This window comes from Papilio polytes, unplaced genomic scaffold (assembly GCF_000836215.1).
Source record: "Papilio polytes unplaced genomic scaffold, Ppol_1.0 DF823731.1, whole genome shotgun sequence".
In the NCBI taxonomy this organism is placed as follows: Eukaryota; Metazoa; Arthropoda; class Insecta; order Lepidoptera; family Papilionidae; genus Papilio; species Papilio polytes.
In genome coordinates this window covers 5,650,938-5,671,668 of record NW_013525473.1, presented here as the reverse complement: position 1 = coordinate 5,671,668, position 20,731 = coordinate 5,650,938, and the positions used below count along the sequence as shown (strand labels likewise).

At 32.1% G+C, this 20,731-nt stretch overlaps 1 protein-coding gene across 2 annotated transcripts in view; it reads left to right on the top strand.

Annotated features, from left to right (window-relative positions):
• Nucleotides 1-4,815: 4,815 nt before the first annotated feature.
• LOC106103595 (acid sphingomyelinase-like phosphodiesterase 3a) overlaps nt 4,816-20,731 on the top strand; it is a 24,143-nt gene continuing 8,227 nt past the window's right edge. The window contains exon 1 of one of the 2 annotated variants that reach the window (XM_013283378.1): nt 4,816-4,862. The gene's annotated coding sequence lies outside the window, so the exon portion shown is untranslated. Of the gene's footprint in view, nt 4,863-7,372; nt 7,497-20,731 lie in introns of those variants that run through there. The other variant, XM_013283377.1, reaches the window with a different exon arrangement.

The window sequence follows — 20,731 nt, the reverse complement described above, 5'->3', positions numbered from 1 at the left end:
AAAGAAGTGTGTGTTTACGCTTTATTATAATAGTATAGATACTGTGACGTAATAAACATTATGTATTACTGCTTTTACTCTCGTGTCTAATTACCTTGTAATAGCATTATATACTCGTATGTATTTAAGAGCCTTGTCAGTAAATCTTCTCAATTACACAGTAACCTTTAAAGGGGCCTTTATACTAGTTATTTTAACATAATCTTCGTTGTTTGAATAACCGCTTTTAATTAAACTAACAAGCGAAAAGGGTTCCATCGTAAATTATACGTAAGTTTTAAATAAGATTATAAATTGAATAACGTATTGATTTTACTTTAACAACAAAGGAATGTTACAATTTGAACTATAATACATTTTGCAAACATATGTTACATTTCCTAAAGCTCTAAAAGCTCTATTTAAGTAACTTGTACTGCTATTTTGGTGGGCGTAAAATAGTTACGCTTTGCTCTTTTTGTGTAACATTCAGCGAACTACACGCATGTGGTCATGTAAATAAAAGCCCAGTAAAAGTATTTGTCCGCTCGGAAAGCTCATTTGATTGACAACGCTGACGGGCGAGAGCTTTTGAAAGTTTAATTCGATAGCTCACGCGAGCCGTGTGATTGGCGTAAACTACCCACTATTTTATTTATTATTAATCGTGCACACATTTATCAGTCTAGACAAGGTACACTTGTTCGACAATCGACAGCCTGAGTGAATCCTTATTGATGTAAATAATTAAAAAGGTAATGTATTTCTAGATTCAATTAAGGCAATGGCTACAGTTAGTGAAATTTCGCTTCATGAACACTTTACTCGTATAATATTGTTAATGTATATTTCTAAAGAAATAAGTGGAATAGACAGTGATTTAATGCAAGTACCAGCTAATATTAAAAGCTTACGAAAATTTAAAAAACTTCGTATTCCTCAAGTACCTAATTTTTTCAGGAATTAACGTATTCCATGTTTGATATCTGTGCCAAATTTATAGATAAGTTAAGAAGTTGTAGAATTATCAAGTTAATCTAAAAAAACCATGCATCCCACGGGAACCGTAATTATTTCCGGGATTAAGCCTATGTATTCTTCCAGACTATCCTCTATATCTATGACACGCGACAAATTCTGACAAATATCCATCTATCAATCTAAATGTTCGAATTTAAAATATTAGTAAGAATAAGGATGTTGATAGTGAAAACCTATATAAAAATATTCTACGGTACATTTTTATAAAGAAAAACTTAAAAAGATTAGATCTAAGCGACCGTAGAGGCCTTAATTCATAAACAATACTTATTTAATCATAACTATTTATGTAAAAAGCATTTAAAGCAACGCTTAGAGCATAAAATTATTCTAATACGAGCAATCGTGGCAATTACGATTCGAGAAATATTTTATTTCCCAAGCCTTTTTTTCCTAATCTCAAGGCAAAGCGGCTTACATACACAACTCCGACCTTCGCAAATTGAAGGAATATAATTCCTTTTCACCTACGTTATACTTTCTCATGCTTAGCCAGCACTTTGTACTATACATTAGTCGTTTTCTCTCATAACTTGTAAGTGATTTCTTTTATACGCCTTCACTTAACAAGGACCATTTGAACGTCTCAAAAAATAAATGTATCTATGATAATACCATTAATATGAACAGGAATTAAAAAGAGGACATTTCATTTGAGGCTTCAGAAATCTAAAGCAAAGTTATGAAAGTTCGCGAAATTCCTACCAATCGGCCACATGTTAAGTCTGCTTTCGGGATTTCTAAATTTATGGTTAGCGTAAACTCAGAAGAAGATTAAAAAATACATTCAACTAATAACGTAATAGATAAAGAAATATCCCACGTTCGTCATTACGGAGACATTTTTTCTAAAATCGCACATACAGACGCGCAACGAATCCCTTATTTTCTTACCTTTTCTGCTCATACATCAAATTACAGGTGAAACAAATTGCACGCGTCGGCAATAAACGCGACGTGTTTTTATTTATAAAGGCTAGGCTCGTGACACGCATCTGTACTCTATTCACGATGTAATAACTATTTTTTGACAGTATTCACGCGTTCCCTAAAATGAAGTGCTCGGGGAAATATATTTCTTCTTTTGGTAGTCGGAATGATATTTTATTGATCCTTCAGCATCGATTTTTTGCATATTTTAACTGTGATTATAATGTTGATAACTAAATTGTGCACCTACGTCCTTAACTCTTAGATATCGGATTAGAAAAGTTTCGATTTCATGGATTTGTTTCGATTGAAAATAATTTAAATTGCATTTATTACAAGAATTGATGTATTTTTTCTTATTATTTAAATGTTATGTTGAATAATACAATAAATACTCAGTGTAAACCGTGACAAATGTAGAGAAAATCCCTTTTGCTACGGCTATGCATAATTTTAGAGTAGCGCAAAATCTGGAGCGATGACCTAGAAAATTCAATTTGGTGGCGGCCGCGATTCACGCATTCTAATGTGCGTTGCCGCAGCGCGTTACAAAATCTAATCAAAGTTTATGGTCTCTTTCGCGGTTGAAGCCCTTAAGGTTACTGTACACGGATGGCAAGCAGACAACAACAGCAGTTTCAAGCAGTTGAAACGGTTTTTATCGGCGATGCTATCGACATTTCTTCGAGACTTTTAAGTCGTCCGTGTACAGCTGCCCTTACGCTGGGAATGTAAAGACCGTATTGTACAAAGGTGATGGAGCGGTGAGAAAGAAAAAGTATGCCCGAAACTTTAAAATTAAAGGACGGAATGCTTCAAAATACGAAACGTCGGTTGTTAGTAAAAAGAAAGGAAAAAAAAACTTATAGTGTAGATATATTCGAGGTAACTCGTATCTTAAAAAAACATAGTGGTTGATGTTCGAGTTATATACGTTTCTAGTATTGGAATAGTACTCTTAATTCTTCGCAATAAGGTTGTCAATTGTATAACATCAACATTCATTATTCAAACATCAAGGCAAATCGTATAGAATTTTCATAATTCGCATTAAAGAAATACCGCGGTATGAAAATTATAAGAAAAATAAATTGGACTCCTCAAAAATGTGACCTCAAATACCTGTTAAAGAAGGAACCGGATGTTAAATTTGTGGTACCGGAAGTGCTGAACGTACGGCGGCACATTGTTAATGAGGGGCCGGAGCTTCGGGGGAGGGGGTTGGAGTCGAGTTCAGGTCATTTTGAAAAGAAAATTACGAAATAAAAAGCAGTGAGGTGGAAGAACGATGTTATGTTAACGCACCGTGACCTTTTTATACAATTGTTAACAGCGTTTTACGCTCGCTATCTGTCTGAATTTGTTAATGTAATTAAATTTTGTGATATTAGCAATTATAATCTTCCGGAGATGATAAGTTAAGATATAATTTAAAATCTTAATTTATAGAACGGTCTCCTCTGTTTGTAAAAATCAGAGGGTGTTTAATAGTTCTTTTTTGTTGATTATTAAAGATGTATTATTTAAAAAAAAAGAAGTACCTTTTCACTGTTGTTTGAATAATCAAAGTCTTATTTGATTTAAATTATAACCATAATGTACTCTGAAACGTAATAAATTCTTAAAAAACACTTGGATTGATATAATACAATACGTTTGAAGGCCGTCAACAAATTATTTTTATACGCATTGGTTTCGAGGGATAAAATAAAATACTTTACTAGGCTATTGTTCCGAGCAATCGCCACGTAAACTGTTTATGGATAAAAAAACATACAGACGAATTGAGTACCTCCTTCTTTTGGGAAGTCAGTCAAAAACTAAGCTTGTTTCGGTTATTGTTTAAGTTTATAAAGTTTCTTACTTTGGAAAAATATTAGGATTGATATCTTTATTTCAACAATTTTTGGGTAAAAATTAAAATTATTCTCGAGCTATTTATATTTTAGATGTTAATTGAAAGTATAATTTTTAATACATTATTTAATCTTTTGTATTTTAATAAAACTTCATTCATGAATGAAAACCTTTTGATTACTCTAATTTATGTACAGTCAGCTGCACAAACAAGTATACCATTACTAAACTTTACAAAGTTGTGTTGGTTTTAAACATACATAATATTGGTCAATAACATATATTCATAGTTGAAAACATGGGAATGGACATGCGTAGTTTTGGAAGTTTTATAAATCTTTACACATGTAGCTGACTGTACCGAAGAGTGAGTTATAAAATTTACTACTCAATATGTGCTCAGATGTTCTGATATTCTTGGGAAACATTTCTATATTTATCTAAGTCCACAGAAAATACTGCATACGGGGAAATTGATTATTCCATAACGCTACGTATAATAAAAGGGAAACAAACAATAACTCTATCAAAAATGTAAGTCCCCTCAAGCGTGACTTGCTATCGAGTTGTGTGTTCGTCGACTGGAAATTGTCGCGTGACCGAATTGATTATCACACAATAAACACAGGGTTAACAACTAACGGCTGCCTCTTTACTAAGAAAACCTTTCGAAATTCACCTTAGTTATTTGTTTCGAGCCGATTTCAATTTATGTAATGCCGGACTTTAGATTTGGGTTACAATGTTAATTAAATGTTAAATTAGTGCTTTTATATACTGAGGTTTGAAATTTTTTTGCTTTGTATCTGTACTATACTAGGTCCTAGATCTTGGAGTATGTGCTCATTTTTCACGCAGTTGGATTGTCTCTTTGCGACGAAAAGGTCGCCTCGATTTTGTGGTAGTTAGGTCGCGGATTCTAATCACCAAATAAGTAAATCCGAACACCGCTGTATTGCCAAATATTTGAGAGCTTTCCTCTGGGATCTTGCAGAAAGTAAGTACAGAAGCATCCCGAGACCTTTGCAGTCACACTTGAGGATGGCCGCCGAGGGGTGAGTAGATCTAAAAATTATTCGATAATTTAGACCACCCTTTTTACGTTGTAATGTATACTAAAATGGTCAAAATATTCGTTATTAAAAACTTAAATTGTCCACAATTTAAACGCCTTTAATTTATGTTCTTCTACAGTAATAAATAACTGTATGTAACTAACACATTAATTCGACTTATCTAAAATGTAAAAGGGTAACAAGATTAATTTGCTAAGATCCGCATGTAAAATGAAAATGGTGTTTTGTGTGGCGCGGCCGTTCTGACCGGAACGTAAACAATATTACGTGCACACATTTATTATGAACTGACCTACATTGTTTTAGAATATTTCTTCGTATATTATTGTTATGTATAAAAAAAACTAAATAACTATCATGTATCTATTCTACGTATACACTTCCGAAGGTCTTTCTGAAACAAATTTTGAGTTAACGCGTATTTTTTACTCCGAGAACTACGATTTAAGTCAATTTAAAATCAACGAAGGGTTATCGGACCAAATTCATTGAAATAAATAAAAGATCAACATTTAAACAAAAAAACATTAACAAAACAATACTTCAGATATGCGTAAGAAATGAATAATAAATCTACAACATAAAAATATTTAATACAATTCAAAAAACTATTTGTTTAAATCCTAATAACCAGTATATTATAAATATGATTATTTACAAATTTACTATGCAAAGTTTATTAACATTTCAATTTCTTTAACTCTCTTTGGCGATACAAGTAGTATAAATTTACCGCCTTGAGTTCCATCAAAGCTGGATAAAGAACGGAAATATAAAAGGTTAACATACATTTCGCGCCGTATAACGTTGCATAATATTCCTTTTTATTGCTTTAGATAGAGCTTTTGCATTCAGATGTAGCACTCGAATACTTTTCATCAAATCTTAAAGGTTCAGGTTTTTATAATAAAAATCAATATAAATAATCTTGAAAGGTGAAGTTGAACTACAAGCCATGCAACGATAATGTGAATTTCAGACATTATAATTATATTTATACTATTATAATAAAGCGTATACATACACATTTTTGTTGCCTAAGATGTCAGAAATTACAGCATGTTATTGAATAATTATTTTTTTAATAAAAAGCCGTACACTTCCGTCACGCTTTAGGCTATGTATTTTCACGCTATTAAACTTAGGAGGTAAATATTTTGGATAAAAATTCTAATGTGGAAAAGAGACCATAAGTTGCTGCCAAAATCAAGGAAGCAAGACTGCCAAGGTTTGTCATGTCGTGACATTTTGACATTTGCTATTGATAATTTGGCAAATGTAAACAAGGGAATAAAGTTTTTCATAATTTTATGCGAATGAAGTTGCACGGAAACAGCTAGTTTAACATAAAATATTTGCTCTTACTTCAAACCATAAGCGACTTTAAAACTTACAAATCTTAACTATTAGAATTATTCCGTATTCAAAAACAAATTTCACGATAAGAAATTAAAAAAGCATAACCAAGCAATCAAGGGTAAGTATAGCTTTTGTCTGATAGGTAACGTGAGCTTTCAATAAACTAGACAGCTTCCGATTGGTTGCGCAGGTAATCACTCAACTTCCACTCTATCAAGACTTTATATCACATGAATCACCTTGAGATTAATCCCTTGATTAAACGTTGATTGCTCCCACACGAGAATGTACGAGAGAATCACATCGCTTTACTCATAGTTAACATGTATTTGCAGAATATGAGTGATCAGTCATTTGTTTTTTACCCTCCTGAGAAATTCCTTATTACGTGTTTATGAATTAATAGTGCAAAAGCAAAATACCCAATTTCAATGAGTTCGTTCTATTTATCCTCGTCGAGTTACGGTTTGTTAGGCTAATATTTTCAGTTGAAGAAGGACCCCCGCAGGGTCTGAAACTGGTCGGTGCCGTCACCGGTAAAAGAAAAGTATACGTGAGTAAGCCGTAAATAATTAATTATAAAATATCTCACGAAAGTTTAAATAATTTAATTATGGTTCTAATTGATTATTTTTAATTATCTGTGATTATTTAGTAAAAACTAGAGCCACACAACATAACCTAATTTTATAATCTGTATAGGGTTTAATCTTTTCATTTCCAACAACAAGTGGGCATTTTTAACTTCAGTGATACAGAAAAAATATTTATAAAACATCGTAGGCTGTAGAGTAAACGACCTGGAAAAAGTGTACATAAAAATAGAATTGTTATTTTTTGCTATAAATATTTACTTCATCAAGAAGTGTATCATTAAAATACTAATAATAAAAATAACAAACCGTAACATGAAATATTGAAGCAGTAATAAAATGTCAGTACTTCAAAATGTTATGCTAGAAAAATTTCTTTTTTTAAACTGTTTTATTCAACACTGTTTAGTTCAACACAAGTTGACATTTATGGAGGTCCTATTGCATGACACTGGCTGAAATTCAGTCCCCTGAATATCAGTCAAGCACCACGCTCGCACTTCGCACCTGAACGCCATTCGCCGCCGAGTCGTCGCGCCGAGCGGACGTTACACTTACGCGAGTGCGTGGAGACGTGCTTATGTTCATTTAGTGATATATGTTGGAACTTTTTTTTGGAGAAATACGGATGTAACACCGTAGAATACACATGGAATTATATGTAAGTATTTTTAAATAAGGCAGAAATATTTTTCGAATAGTAAAATAAGGTTTTAATCCGACGATCCCTTTTAAAACATAGTTACTTATTTAAAAGTTATGTGGTAATATTAATTATTTTAACACATGTTGAATATTTTTAGTAAATCAACTTGCATCTTAAAAAACTTGATAGGTATAACCAACTTTTTAATTTAATTTATTACGCACTTAGTATTGTTTTTGCATTCGTGTATAAATTTTACGTTTTACGTAAAATTATTAATACAAAATTAACTGATAACGTATTCCTTTAACACGTACAATTCTGTGTATTTCAGCTGAAATTTTTAGACTTTATATATTTCTTCCCAACTTTGCTTCCATTCCTTAAATTCGAGTAAATACCCTTACTTACTTTCTACGTTTTTGACTAAGAAATACCCTTAAAAAATCCTATTTTCTAAGCAGAATCTTTGATCTTCTTTTTTATATAAAGGCTACTATTAATATGATTGGAAGATTCTTGTTAATAATCGCCTTCACTGGCCAATTTCGAAGGCCGTCCTTTCTCAGTAAACCGGGCGAGTGGGCTGTGTTTTGTGAGACAGATATTTCGAACCCTAACTACATTGTTATTTAAATAATGAGAACATGTGGGTGTTCATACATTACGGGTTTCACTGTCGAAATACATGAATAGAAACGTATTGATATCTCCCTTACTCACTTTGAGAAAAAAAGAGACAATGTTTTTGCAGAGATGGAGAGGAAGTGTATGATTAGCATAACAGAGTCGTAGGCCCAAATTCACTAATATTATAAAATAGCTGTTCCCGTGCGGCTTCATCCGCATGAAATTGTAAAAAAAAACATGTCATGATAAACCTTGGAAGTTTTGCTTCCTTGATGTTGGCAGCAACTTATGGTCTCTTTCCCAAATTAGGGTTTTTATCCAAAATATTTACCCCCTAAGTTTAATGGCGTGAAAATATATAGCCTAAAGCGTGACGTAAGTGTAGGACTTTTTATAAAAAAAGAATTATTCAAAAACATGCTGTAATTGCTGACATCTTAGGCAACAAAGAAGTGTGTGTTTACGCTTTATTATGGCATAGGTAGAAAGGAATGGATGGATGTTACTAACTACGTATCTTCGAAACGTCTTAACAGATGTCTATGAAATTAGACACAGTAATATATAGTCTGGAAGGATAAGAAGACTACTTCCTATGTTTTTTAATTAGATTTTGCACGGGTTTTGTGCGTCGTACGTCCTTAATATTTGCTACTTAATGATATATAGAGAGAATAAATCAAAAATGTATACAAATAATATTACAAATAATTCCATCTCCCAGTGACGAGAATCAGAAATTCAATGATAAAGTTTGTTTAGAATCAAATTATGGCAACAATAACTAGAGTTCGGCTTTTGCTCGACCTCAGTACGTCTGAGGAACGTAATGGGGAGAGGGAAATGTTTTGTGGAACATTCCAATCTTAATGGCATTGAAAACATTTTCTTTGTTACTAATACCAATATTGGGTAGAAAATATTTCTTTTATTCGTGTTACATTTACGGGATATAATCTAAATAAAAGTGAAAGGATATTCAACACAGGTCTTCTATTTTGTGTTTCTTGGCACAAATAAATGATTGTATGTTCGTTATTTATACCTTATTTACTGAATACATTTGAATGATTTTTTAATTATATCTGATTTTGCTATATTTATAATTAAACTAGCTTACGCCCGCGACTCCGTCCGCGGGGAATTAAAAAAACGTAAGTAGCCTATGTGTTCTTCTAGACTGTCCTCTACATCTGTACCAAATCTCATCGAAATTCGTTCAGCCGTTTAGGCTACAAACTCCAACAAACATCCATCCATCTAAAATTTTGCATTTATAATATTAGCATGATAATCTATACTATCAGATTTACAATTAGATAATCAATTATAAGTTTACAAATTCATGATCAGGAGACTGTTATATAAAGTTGCCAATAAAGCTTTAAGCAAAAAAAGGTCTTTATTTACGTATCGTGTTATCATTTAGACGTCAATTTTGTTACAATGCATGGTTCACTTAGTATTTAGAAAAAAATATTTATGGTTTTCGAAACATTGAATTATAACAGTGAAGTAAAAGTAAAGGCTTGTAATCATACTTCATACTAATCTTACTTCTTACTAATATTATAAATGTGAAAGTTTAGATGGATTGGATGGATGGATGGATGTTTGTTAGAGTTTGTAGCCTAAACGGCTGAACGGATTTCGATGAAATTTGTCATAGACGTAGAGGATAGTCTGGAAAAACACATAGAATACTCAGTTTTTATTTTTTTAATTCCACGCAGACGGAGTCGCGGGCGAAAGCTAGTACATGTAATAAAATCGCTTCAATATTTTTATTATATCAATACACTTTGTAAATTACATTACAAGTAAGTGGTTTAGACCTTTCATCATATTTGTTGTACGACCCTCGTAATATAATAACCAATGTCTATAACATTACTTTGTCAGCAAGCGACAAATATTGCTATATTATGAGAATTCAAAAGGAATTGCTGGAGTCTATATTTTTATAACTAGGCGTGGGATTAAACTAGCCTATGTATTCTTCCAGACTACCCTTTACATAATCAAATTTCATCGAAATCCGTTGACCGTTTAGGCGTCAAACTCTAACAAACCTCCATCTATCGAATCTAGCATTTATAACATAAGTATGGTTGAAGTTTTATAACGTTAGGTATTGATTACTTGATGGAAGTTAACTACGTTATATAGAACAAACTTTATTTTATATTTAAACACTAGTGAATAGAAGTAAAATTGTTTTTATATCGCCTTTTGAATACCGTTAATAATTTCTGAATTTAATACTTGAGATTCAATTGTTTTTTACTCCTATTACAAACATACAGATCCATTCAGTCGTTATAAGTGATAAAAACATCCAAACTTTCTTATTTACGAGTATACCATTAGTGAGACGTGATAAATCTATACAAATATAATAAAGCGTAAACACACTTTTTTGTTGCCTAAGATGTCAGCAGTCGTAGCTTATTTTGGAATAACTCTTTTTAATAAAAAGCCCTACACTTACGTCAGACTTTAGGCTATAGATTTTCACGACGTTAAACTTATCGGTAAATATCTTAAATAAAAACCCTAATGGGAAAGAGACCATAAGTTGTTACCAACATTAAGGAAGCAAAGTTGCCATGGTTTGACATAATGTCATGTCATTTTGACATTTGCAATTGATAATTTGACAAATGTGAACAATAAAATGAAATTTTTATAATTGTACGCGGATGAAGTCGCATGGAAATAGCTAGTAAAATAATAAATTAACTAATAAATCCGTATATAGTTGTTAATCTAATAATTTTACACTAATACATTAAATCACATACAAATGTACTCAAATGTTAATTTTGATTAAATACTTCATATTGACATATAAGAAGTAGATGAAAATATTTGCTTTAGAAACAAACTCCAGTGTAGGGACAGTTTTAGTAGAAGTTCGCAGTTTGAAGCTCGGATTATAACAATGTGTGCAGTGGAAACCGAGCGACTAAGTTTCGAACTTAATCACGATCCAGTGGTTGAGGATTTATGACATTACTAAGTTTACCCGTCTCCGTCTGCTTTAAATTAAAACAAAAAAGTAGCCTATATGTTCTTCCAGACTATGCTCTTCAATGTCAAATGTCATTGAGATCTATTCAGCAGATTAAGTGGCAAATTGTAACAAACATCCATGCATCCAAATTTCCCTACAATGTTAGTAAAATTTACTGATTGTATCAGCGCCGTTGGTTCAGTGGTTTAAGCACTTGAGTTGTAATCTACAGGTTCGAATTCCGCCATGTACAAATATGATCTGCGAATTTCATATGTACGTAATTGACCCGACGTTCTTACGGTGAAGGAAAACATCGTGATGCACATATCGGCGAAGATATTCAAAGATATGTGTGAAGTCAACCCGCTGTGCAGTGTGGGTCCACTAGTCCCCCTAATTTAGGGTAGGCTCCGAACTCCTCAGTGACGTATAGTTAGATGGTGATGGTGATGAATACTGATCACAAATATCATTTGTGGTCACTGTGACAAGATTGAATATTATTAGTTTGCTCGTGATGTTTTATTTAATACTTTTCCGGTATGTTTAATTAACCAATCTAAAGATCGGAATATTCCAAACATATGGTTTAGTAATCTAAAACATAATAATGTGAATCCTAAAACAGTTTATAATAAAATAAATCCAATATAACTTTACCGGCTTATAAGTAAATTGAATTCTAAATATTCTGTTCCATTAATTTGAAACCTTTTGTCCGCCTACAACAAAAGTTCGTATAACAAACGTTAATAAACCTTTACACGTATTTATAAAGTTCATATGAGTACAGTAATGGATTCTTCATGCTAGATCGTCGTATTAAAAGTTTTTCAATCCTTAAATTCTCGTAATGAAATTGTATTAAAACTTTGACTATAGAAAAAAGGACTAAGCAATTATCCACCGTTATACAAAATGTTTGGTTCCATTTACCGTACATATACTGACTTAAAAATGTTCATAGAAGCAAATAACTGTTGAACTTTTTGTTCGACAGAGTAAAGCTTGTCAAGTCCTGTCATTTAATATTCACAGTTTTAAAGTATAATATTTTAGTATGCTCTCTCCATAACTCAAATATTTTAAACTATAAAATTTCAACATAACCAAATTCTTCTAAACGTTGCAGTAAAACTATTAATCTAAGATATTATCATACTATTATTAATATTATAAATGCAAAAGTTAAGATGGATTGATGGATGGATGGATGTTTGTTAGAGTTAGTAGCCTACACGTCTGAACGGATTCCGATGGAATTTGGTATGGATATAGAGGATAGTCTGGAAGAACACATAGGCTACATAGTTTTTGTTTTTTTTTTTTTTTTAATTCCACACGGACGGAGTCGCGGACGAAAGCTAGTAATGAAAAAAAATTAAACCAGAGTTTTGAAGAACACCTCTTCTTCACTTTCAATTAGTTTACAAGTATAAAATACTTTAATAAGATGCTTAAGAGAAAAATTGGTGAATTTTAAATTAATATTCTTCTTAAGGTGCCTCTCCGACTACAGAAGGTTGGCGGTCAGTTCTCTAAATTTGATTTTATCTCTTGTGAGGCGAAATAGTTGGTTTAATTAAACTAAGATTTGTTTTGAATAATACTTCTAAGACAAATAAGTAAATCTATCAATATTTAATAATAAATTCTACCAATTTTATTTCTGATTCCAACAAACATGTATACTGCAATTTCATTACTTTAGTATATTTATTCAGGTTAAAAGGTAACCTGACAATTTGACATAACATCTCATTTACTAGTCTAACAACAAATTGCATTACAAAGAAAAACGAAATATTCGTTACACGCCTTTACTTTCAAGGCTTTTATTGTGTGAAAAATTCGATCTACTTTTCACCTTTACTCATAATGTATTCATTTATAAATGCTAAATTGAATTTAAAACAGATATTATTAAGGAACTAAATAGATTTATTTCTTTTACATACTTATACTATTAATATAATAAAGCGTAAACACCCACTACTTCGTGGTGTAGGATGTCAGCAATCACAGCATATTTTTGAATATTTCTTTCTTTAGTAAGCCCTACACTTACGACACGCTTTGGGCTATATATTTTCACGGAAAGGGACCATAAACTACAAGCTGCCAACATTAAGGAAGCAAGGTACTGGTAAGGGTAATTTTGACATTTGTAATTGACAATTTGACAAATGTAACCAATAAAATCAAGTTTTTTTAGTTACGTGCGGGTGAAGCCGCAAGAGAACAGCTAGTACAAAATTAGTAAAATCATTATTACTTCGGGATGTAGGTATGTAAAATCCTTTAAAAATACTTACGAGAAAAATGCACCCTCCTGTCTCACTGACTAAAACTTTCTTGAGTAATTATTGCATAACAATGTAACAGAAACCAATAACTTGTAACTAACAAAGCCTTTCACATTTGCTATTTGAGTTCCGTCGACTCGCCAACCACACCGCATCGCTACTGAACAATTTTAGTTTTTAATCTCAGACTTAAAGTTGCCGTAAAACTAATTGTTTCTTTTTCCTTCCCACTCACCCGACTTGCTTTTATTAATTTACAAGTTAAGGACAAAGTTGCTTTATTAAAATGTCCAACGTGGAACTAATTATTGTAGAAGTGCACAGTTTGCAGTTCTTATCCGAGATAGCTTAAGTCGGGTAATTACTTCGTCGTTTTCAGAGTACAACTCATTCTTGTCTTATTTCGAATCTAAGAATCTAGATAAATTGTTGCTGTAGATTTAAACATCTCTTCTCAGTGGTCATCAAGTAGATGTAATGACCCGTTTTACGAAACTCCTCTACACTTCCTCCTCATGTGGATTTTTGGATTTTTGTATGTATTGAAATAACTCAAAAACTACTGGACCTATTACAAAAATTAAAATAATGAAAAGGGCTTATTTAACCTAACATTTTATATGTGATCAGTATCAATTAGTATACATTTTTTTTTTCTATATTATTAGAGCAGATCTTCGACTGTTTTTTGGTCTTTATTTGTTTTTTCTTGCGACTTCGTCCGCGCGGAAAAATATAATTCTAGAAAGACCATGATACTCGGTGGTATTGTAGCTTTCTAATGGCGAGAGATTTAGTGAAATCGCCCAAGTAGTTTTTGAGTTTATTCGATACAAAAATACATATCACTAGCTGTTGTTCGCGACTTCGCCCGCCTGAAAATAAAAGATAATACAACATGTATCCTATGTTGCTGACAAATAAATTACATTTCTAATGGTGGAAGAATTTTAAAAATCGGCCCAGTACTTTTTGACCGACTTACCAAAAGAAATAGGTACTCAATTCGTCTGTATGTATTTTTTTATGTGTGTTACGGTATAACTCCGCCGCTAGTGGACCGATTTTGATAATTCTTTTTTTATCCGAAAGGTAATGCTTGCAGGTGGGTCCCATTTTTTTGGTTGATTTTGGAGTCAAAGACTACGACGTAGTTAAATAGTTTAGCTCAAAATCGCGCGGTGAAATTTCGGGTCATTTTTACTTTCTTTGCTTATGTGCAAGTAATTTCTATTATACTATTAATAAGTATTCTGTAGCAACATTTATTAATGTAAGAGGTTTTATGATGCCACTAACAATAAACATTTAATAGAGATATGCGATTTTATCACCTATCCAGGTATAACAATAAATTCTACGTAGCGTAGCATCTAAAAACAAAAGTCCGTGTCCGTTGTTTCGGTCGAAAGGGTTAAAATACTCAATAGCAGCTATAAACATTACCCTCGTTCAGGCCCAAGACACTCCCAAGGGTTTGCGTTAAAACGCGGACTATCGTTAAGGACGTTGGAGACGGTAATGGCTAAATTTGACAGCTTTTATCATTATCATGGCCTAAATTTGGCGGGTTTAGGGTCGTTTTTTATTTGGTTTTTAATTCTACACGACCTATTATGAATGGTAATTAATAATTTATTTTATAATGATAATAAATATAAGGATACTTTTTGGGAAAAAGGTTTTGGGAATAGATGATTTTCTTCTTACTTATTGAAATGTTTTGTTATAAATGTGCTATTTTATATTATTACAGAGTAAACAGAGTAAATCTATACTAATATTATAAAGAGGAAAGATTTGCATTTTTTATGAATTGAAATAATTCAAAAACTACTGGGCCATTTTTAATCTCCGTTAAAAAGATACGTCATCAATTCGTAACATAGGCACTTTTTTACTTTTTTTTTAAATTTCACGCGACTTTGTAGTGATCCGCATCCAGCATACATTTGTTTATTGGAAAAAAAAAATCTTTAAAACGTATCGAAGAAACTTATACAATGTACAATTTGGAATGAATTTAACTGTAACGTGAATTCTGAGCTGATTTTCTAAAATACTTGTTTACATTAGTACGAAAAACTCATCAATACATCAAAGCAATAACAATCTTCCTACAAACAAGATTTCAACTCTGTACTACTATCCTAATAGGCTTTTAGGTCTATTTTTAGATACACTTTTTTAGAATGCGTAAAATGATTATCAAAGATTAAGAGCTAGCTAGAGACTTATCAGCGTTTCATAAAAAAATATGTCATAGAGTAATTAGGAAAACAGACACGGTAACTCTTGTTATTTTTATCCTAATTGGACATACGAAAACACTTTCATGTTAACTATTACGGACCGTAATTTGAAGACCCCGGCGCCTTGTCATTACACGAAAAGCCCCTCTTTAATTACATACTGTTGGTTTACTTTACGTTAGTTAAGAAGCTAATGACCTTTATAAAATTAAGTTCATTGCGATAATCGTAAGACAATTAATGTCGAGATTTGTTTTTCGGTTTATTTTGTTACTAAGAACTATTTTGTTAGTTATTTTTAACTAGTTAATTTTATTGATAAGAACCAACCATGTAGTAGTTTGGTGTATCTCAATCTTTAATGTTGTCTAGGGGTTTTAAGAACCCGTTTCCACTGAGCAACTAACCTTCTTACTAAAGCACTTCAAACAAATCGCTCGCTGTGCAAGTCCAATAGAAAAAAAAAATGGCAATTTCAAAGGTGCATTTTAAATATATTATAATTCCGGTGTCAGCTTTTTGCTGCAACAAAAAGGTTTACGGTAAAGCCATAAAAACATCTTAACCAATGTTTTACAAGGTAACGGGCAAATGTTAAAAATTCATAATTAAATTACCGTCCCTTTACAACGCCCTTAAAATTCTTAATGTGATTTAGTCCAGTCCATCCGTATCTTTTCAGTGATGAAATTAAAATTTAACTCCCCCACAACGTGCGAGTGCGTCCTTAAGAGGGGTGTGGGGGAGGTTATTATGTATTCCTCCATGAGTCCTTTCTGTTTTTGTCACTCTTCATGTTATTATGAGAAACAATATATCCGAGTTCCCAACGCTAAAAACATAGCAAGGACAAAAGATGTATTCAGCTTTTGAGTTTGTATTTTATACGATGTTTTTTCTACCGCTCTGTTTAGAAGTTAGGAATAGATTTTTTATTGAAAGTGATTAATATATACGGTTTGTATTTAAGTAATATAACAATACTAGTAAATAACTTAACCATATACTAACAATATATTTTTAATAATGCTTTCTTTGTTAATTATAAGAGTAAATATAATTTTATGCGTTAAAATCACGCTCTCGTTAAAATTTCTCAAAATTATTACCAACCAAAATTCTCATGCGAGCCTTGGTATCCATAGCACGAAACGCGGACCCATTAAAAAAGGTAAAATGTACATTAATTACTGGGTGAGCAATAAATAATATAGTTTAATAGCTCTTATTAAGTGCCACGTTCATTGATTTAAACAACGTGAGCATAAAATAAAAAAAAAAAAAATCCTTTATTGAACTAAAACAGTAAAGACAGAACTAAAACAGCATATAACACAAGTTTCCATGGGTAAGTAACCTTTTTAATAATTCAGTACCTCCATCATGTCGCTGTCAAATTGTGAACTTTCGAACGAAATTCATTTTCCCTGCTTAATAAATTTAATGAGAATTGATAACTTGATTTTGGACGACTTGATATGCACATTTCTTGTTAATTTATATAAAAATAATTGTTCCCATGCCGCTTAATCCACGGGAAATAATAAAAACTTTATTTTGTTGTTTACATTTGTCAAATTATCAATAGCAAATATTAAATGACAAACCTCGACAATCGTGCTTCCTTAATGTTGGTAACAACTTATGATCTCTTTCCCACATTAGGGTTTTTATCCAAAATATTTACCCCCTAAGTTTAAAAGCGTGAAAATATGTAGCCTAAAGCGTGACGAAACTGTAAGGCTTTTATTAAACAAAGAGTGATTCCAAAATATGCTGTAATTGCTGACATCTTAGGCAACAAAGAAGTGTGTGTTTACGCTTTATTATAATAGTATAGAAGTATAGATATAGATTACTTCCGATTACAAATCACCGCCAATTTATGTCTCGTAGAATAATAAACGAATAAACTTCACAATCTGTTTTTACTTTACAATATTAAAGCAAGTGTTTTTTACGTAAGTAAAAACCTCACAATATTGGACATGGCTCACTCGCCATGTAAACACATTTACCTTGCACGTATACGCTTTTATATGATACACGCATATAAAATATATGAACCCTTTTTATTGCATGTACTTTGCGACACACGTAAAATATTAGCTGGGTTATTTACGTATGTGTCCCTTTTAGGGACTTCCCTTATTGGGTTCGGTACATTTGATTTGATTTTAGGTTTTATTGAATTATTCATTATTGCTGACGATTTTTATGTACTCTAGCTGGCAACGAATTCGACAGCATTAATAAAAAAAAGTAATCCTTAATATGTCATACATCAGCTAGAGTCAAATCCGGTCGAGCTATTTCAAATATTATCTAAAACAAACGTGGACTCCGAACAGACAGTCAAACAAATTTAGAAAATAGAATTTATGTTATGACCAACAAAAATGCGTCGTGTTCGCGAAGTATTTTTACTCTCGATGTCACATACTGACAGTCTTGTTAATTGTCAAGATATAAGAACAAAGTTGTGTTCTTCGATATTTAAGATTATTCTTGGCTTTTCCTCTTTATTGTTTACCTTATGAGATTTGATATAAGCAGAGTCAATGTTTACCAAACATTTTCTCCGTCATTTTAAGAACGTCGGTATACAAAATCTACGATAAAAGAATGTGCGAAATAATCTTAACACAAGACTTTTTTTCATACATCACAATAAATTATAAGACAATAGAAATTTTAACGATATTCTTTTTTTTTAAACTAGTTTTCAACTCCACTCCGTCCGCGTGGAATCAATAACCACCAAAGTAAGTAGTTTATGTGTCCTATGTGACTATCCTCTACATTTATGCCAAATTTCTTCTACATCCGTTCAAACGTTTAGGCTACAAACTCTAACAAACATTGATCCAAAATTTATACGCGTAATTGGATATTTGTTAGAATGTATTAACAAAACGTTGCAACAGATTTCGATGAAATTTGGCACAGATGTATTGCATTATCTAGAAAAACACATAAGTACTTGCATTTATTTTATACTAGCTGTTCCCGTGCGACTTCATCCGCATAAATTTATGAAAATTATATTTTATCGTTTACATGTGTCAACTTATCAATTGGCAACAAAGAAGTGTGTGTTTACGCTTTATTATAATAGTATAGATTCTGCACGTACGGATCACAAAAATTAGTACAATAAAAGAAGAAATTAAACCTTTAATACTGTTTAAAATTTTTAATGAATGAGCTATGAAATAAAGTTTCAACTCTAATGTAGAGCAAACAAGGAGTCGAGGTCTCAGGTGTGTCGGTGTCCTTGTTATTCATAATTCAAGGCTACATCTGCGTACTCAGTTAACACTACGTTAGTTAATATATGTCTTTATAGACCCTTTTATCAACGTACGCGACAAAGTACTGTATTTCAATTCCCTATAGGCAAATGTACCAATAATCACAATGGTTTTCCTGATATAGTGGATGCTGTGGCTCGTTTTACTAGTCACCTTCTTCCTTCTGAATTGATACTACAGTAGGAGAAAACAGCACTTTCATTCGTCATTTTCGTTTAAAAACCAATTTTTTTGGATTTAAATTTTTATTATTTCTACTATTGTAAAGAAGAAAGATTTGTATTGTTACATATATTAAAATAACTCAAAAACTACTGAGCCCATTTCGGAAATACTATCACCATAAAAAAGCCACATTATCGGTGAGTAACATAGTCTATATTTTAATTTCACGCGGACGAACTCGCGAGCATTCAGAACTTAACTAACCGTTGCTCGCGACTTCGTCCGCGTGAATTACAAAAATAGTAAAAACATTGCCTCTGTTACTCAGTCATAACATAAGTTTTAATTGTGCAAGAATTTTTGAAATCGGTCCAGTAGTTCTTGAGTAATTTCAATACATACAAAAATACAAATCTGTTTACAATATTACTATAGATTAACACAATATAGATTAACTTTGCTTGTTATTTTTGTAATTAAATCCAAACAGGTCTTTATACAGGACTTTGTTTTAACATTCGGTTCTGAAAGCATTAAATTTGAACGTATTCGGATATGTTTGTTCTATCGTCTTGCATTAAGTTTTCAACCTGAAGTTTCAACATGTGGTGGTAACATTTCTAGTTAGCATTTGCAGCATATTTAGTCTGCGTTTGAAATGAACTTCGCGTAGTTAAGTTGATTTAGGTAAATTAAATGTTACATCATTGATATTGGAATTTACTGCCACGCTGTCATTTAATGGTTAGGAGAGATCGCCAGCTCGCCCGGTGTAATACCACGATCACACAGAAAACAGGCGTTAAATGGAAGCAATTTCTCGTTTCGTCTGATGAGTTGGTGCCGGAGGCCTAATTTTAGTACCTTTCCCTTTCCACCTTTTTCTTAAGAGGAAAGGATGGGAAGGAGAAGTGGATTTGACTGTGGAGGAGATGCATAGCAAGGGGAAATGTCCTCTTTATGTGCGTCTCCTCCTCCGTCAATCAAGGGTTGGCAACACATCTGCAATTGCGGATATTTATGGGCAGCGTTCGCTTTTCATTTCGGTGGATTCAGGTGGCCGTTTGCCACCTTATATTATAAAAAAAAGAGAGCCACCTAATACAATAAAACTACACTGTAGGGAAAATGAGTGTGGAATTTAAACTAATTTACAACGAAACAGAAATTACGAATAACAATAGTAACGATGAAAAATTATTGTAGACTAACTTTTGTTTGCGTCTTCGTCCGCGTGATATTTAAAAAATATCTATTAATAAATATAGCCTATGGTACTCAGCGATATTACAGTTTTCCGTTGATATAAGTATTATTAAAATCGGTCTTGTATTTTTTGATTTTATTTGTTACAAACGTACAAATATATTCATTATATTAGTATGAACATAATCAGGTGACGTGGTTAATGTATAATTTTTGGTTTCGTACTGAAAGCTGAATCAATATTGTAATTTTAGATACGATTGAATTATAATCCGATTTGAATAATATTCAAAGGAACTGAATGGAGGACAGAATCGTCTACATTCAATCGTGAATGTGTTTTCAAAACAAAAATTGA